Consider the following 4,090-nt stretch of genomic DNA (forward strand, 5'->3'; position numbering starts at 1 on the left):
CAGAGTGACTTTATTCACCCTTAACATTCTGTTACTAAAACATACAAGCTACTAATACAAAGTTTACCGAGCTTACTGGCCATGATTCCTTAAACATTATTTTACAAATGGCCCCTGGATAGAGTTTTCTTCCTCTAAGGATAAATATTATACAACACATAGACAAAGCTGTGTACAGATGCTCAGATGCTTCACACAATAGACCAAAAAAATTAAAGCGTTGTTATAGCTTGAATACAATCTTATTATTAATTCACTATATTGTAAAAACTAAAAGCGCATAGATGATTTATTTTTTAAGTATATATTTAATTATTTGAAAAATAATAATGTGCTTTTGTATGACTATCAACACAAATAAGCCCTATATTTTCTTTTAAAAAGGATATTTGAAATAGTAATTTTACACCCAAAAATACTATCGGTACTTTCAGTTCGTATACTTGTATAGCAATATACTTACCAGTAAAGGCATGACGTAACATATACTCTTCACACTTGAATATAAAATCAGGTTCAAGTATTGTAATGAAGTATTTAAATATACAATACCTTTAATAATGAATATGCACTACACAGCTTATATTGTATGTTGATAAGTTCTGAATTAATAATATGCTGCACTGACAAAGGTAGGATAACTTCACTACGTAGGACTGATAGTCTGGTAGAAAAGTCCCGGAACGGTTTAATAAAATGTTTACTAATATAGATAAAGTAATGAGATTTTGTATGTCAATAAGAGCCATAAATGTCTACTTTTTTAAGCTATTACCTCTTTTTTTTATCCCTTGAGGGGGGACGGCCCACGAGGAGTCGGAAGAAAATCTTAAATGGAAGCATAGGTCAATATGCACGTCAAATTAAAGGTATTTTTTTGTAGAATACAATGCCGCAAACCGCAAGATTTATCCTGCGCAAAATGGCAGATGTTCAAAGATTTCTTGAATCCGCCATTTTGAATCTTTGAACGACTGCCATTTTTTTACTCAGGCATTCTTTTGAGCTTGAATTTACGTTATCGTAATCTACTAGTGAAGACCTTTAATTTGATGTGCATATCAACCTATGCTTACGTTAACAATTGTCTTCCGATTCCTAGGGCTATGCCCCATGAGGATTAAGCGTATAATAGCAATGTAAATTAAATGAATCTTTGAACATCTGTCATTTTGCGCAGGATTAATCTTTTGAAGTGCGGTTTGTGGCATTGTATTCTACTAAAATAGATCTTTAATTCGATGTGCATATTGACCTATGCTTCCATTTAAGATTTTCTTCCGACTCCTCGTGGGCCGTCCCTCTCAGGGGATAAAAAAGAGGCAATAGCGTAAAAAAGAAGACATTTATGGCTCTTATTGACATACAAAATCTCATTACTTTATTTATATTAGTAAACATTTTATTAAACCGTTCCGGGACTTTTCTACCACACTGTATAATGCAGCTTGGGGTAAGTACACTTCAAAAGATAACAACGATGAAAATATGGAAAATGTATTTTCTTACAGTTACCTAACAATGTACATGTTCTCTCACTGATTTGAGAAAGCAAAGTGGCCAATTCGCTCATTAGTGAGACAATGTTAACATTGTCTCACTCGCAAGTTCAGATTTTCAACGTGACTGACAGCGTGATTGGCAGCACTGGCTGTAAATCAGCTAGTCAGCTGTTGTACTGTTGTATCATTATATGTCATATTAAAAGTTTACTTCCGTGTAAAAATATGTCACGTTTCTTTACCAATTTATTTGTTTTATGGTAACTGTAGGAAAAATATAATGTGCAACTCGAGTGCAAAGTGCAATTGCCTCACCCGAGAGAAATAATTACTCACGAGCCGTAGGCGATTGCGTCAATTGCCCCCTTTGCTCACTAGTTGCACAAATAACTATGTCCAAACTAAACCAAGCATTTTCTAACTCTCCATTACACCTTTTATATAGATGCATCCATCTTACTACATTATTATAGGGATTAGTAAGATATACAGTAGATTGTAGATGATAAACTTGAGCTAATTATTGAATCATAATAATTAATTATAAAAAATAGTCAAGTCCCATTTTCACCCATACACAAGCCGGGGGACCATAAATAACCAACAAATCTATATTTCGCTGTTGTCATAAATCACAATTTAACCTCTATTAATTAATGGGTGACATTTCTTGTACTCACCACCATTAATTTAATCTCTAAACTTAGTGTGGAAATTCGATGTTAGTTTTTACCTTTTAAATTTTTTTTATTAAATGAATAAATTGAGTTTTTTGAGTATATATATGTATATATATATGTAAAACAATAATTTTGAATCGCCCTGTATATTTAAATAATATTATTTAAAATCAGCATTAAAAAAGGATAGGTAATTTGATAACGACTTATAAGTGATTAATGTAAGCGCAGGTGGAAAAGTAGCATCTATTACAGTAGTTGGCCAGATTAAAAACTCCAAACACAATTTAAGCTAGTTAACCCTTAGCTTCTTGTCACATTAAGATAACGATTTGAGTCTCTCCATACAAATTATTTTACCGCGTAGACTGTGTGTTGAAACTGAAAATAATGATGTGGTTGCGCATACTAGTACTTTGTTGTGTTTAAGTTATTATGATGTGGGACAACAACTGCTGTAGTCCGTGGGTCATGAAATTAATGACGTGGTTGTGCATACTAGCAATGGGTTGTGTTTAAACTTATTATGATGTGTGACAACAACCGCTGAAGTCTGTGGGTCACTGAAACTAATTATGTGGTTGTTCACACTAACATTGTCTTCTGTTTTAATATGATGAGGGACAACAACTGCTATAGTCCGTAGGTCACTGAAACTAATGATGTGGTTGTTTATACTAGCACTGTCATGTGTTTAAGTTATTAAGATGTGATAACAACTGCTGTAGTCCGTGGGTCACTGAAACTAATGATGTGGTTGTGCATACTAGCACTGTCATGTGTTTACGTTATTAAGATGTGATAACAACTGCTGTAGTCCGTGGGTCACTGAAACTAATGATGTGGTTGTGCATACTAGCACTGTCATGTGTTTAAGTTATTATGATGTGATAACAATTGCTGTAGTCCGTGGGTCACTGAAACTAATGATGTGGTTGTGCATACTAGCACTGTGTTGTGTTTAGGTTATTATGATGTGGGACAACAAATGCTGTAGTCCGTGGGTCACTGAAACTAATGATGTGGTTGTGCATACTAGCGCTGTCATGTGTTTAAGGTATTATGATGTGGGACAACAACCGCTGCAGTCTGTGGGCCACAAAACTAATGATGTGGTTGTGCATACTAGCACTGTGTTGTGTTTAGGTTATTATGATGTGGGACAACAACCGCTGCAATCTGTGGGTCACAAAACTAATTATGTGGTTGTGCACTCGCACTGTGTTGTGTTTGAGTTATCATGATGTGGGACAATAACTGCTGTAGTCCGTGGGTCACTGAAACTAATTATGTGGTTGTGCATACTAGCGCTATGTTGTGTTTAAGTTATTGTGATGTGGGACAACAACCGCTGCAATCTGTGGGTCACAAAACTAATTATGCGGTTGTGCACTCGCACTGTGTTGTGTTTGAGTTATCATTATGTGGGACAACAACTGCTGTAGTCTGTGGGTCACTGAAACTAATTATGTGGTTGTGCATACTAGCGCTATGTTGTGTTTAAGTTATTGTGATGTGGGACAAAAACCGCTGCAATCTGTGGGTCACAAAACTAATTATGTGGTTGTGCACTCGCACTGTGTTGTGTTTGAGTTATCATTATGTGGGACAACAACTGCTGTAGTCCGTGGGTCACTGAAACTAATTATGTGGTTGTGCATACTAGCGCTATGTTGTGTTTAAGTTATTGTGATGTGGGACAACAACCGCTGCAATCTGTGGGTCACAAAACTAATTATGCGGTTGTGCACTCGCACTGTGTTGTGTTTGAGTTATCATTATGTGGGACAACAACTGCTGTAGTCCGTGGGTCACTGAAACTAATTATGTGGTTGTGCATACTAGCGCTATGTTGTGTTTAAGTTATTGTGATGTGGGACAACAACCGCTGCAATCTGTGGGTCACAA

Source organism: Macrosteles quadrilineatus, unplaced genomic scaffold (assembly GCF_028750875.1).
Source record: "Macrosteles quadrilineatus isolate MER2022 unplaced genomic scaffold, UCM_ALF_1.0 Scaffold_2__2_contigs__length_208266976, whole genome shotgun sequence".
NCBI lineage: Eukaryota > Metazoa > Arthropoda > Insecta > Hemiptera > Cicadellidae > Macrosteles > Macrosteles quadrilineatus.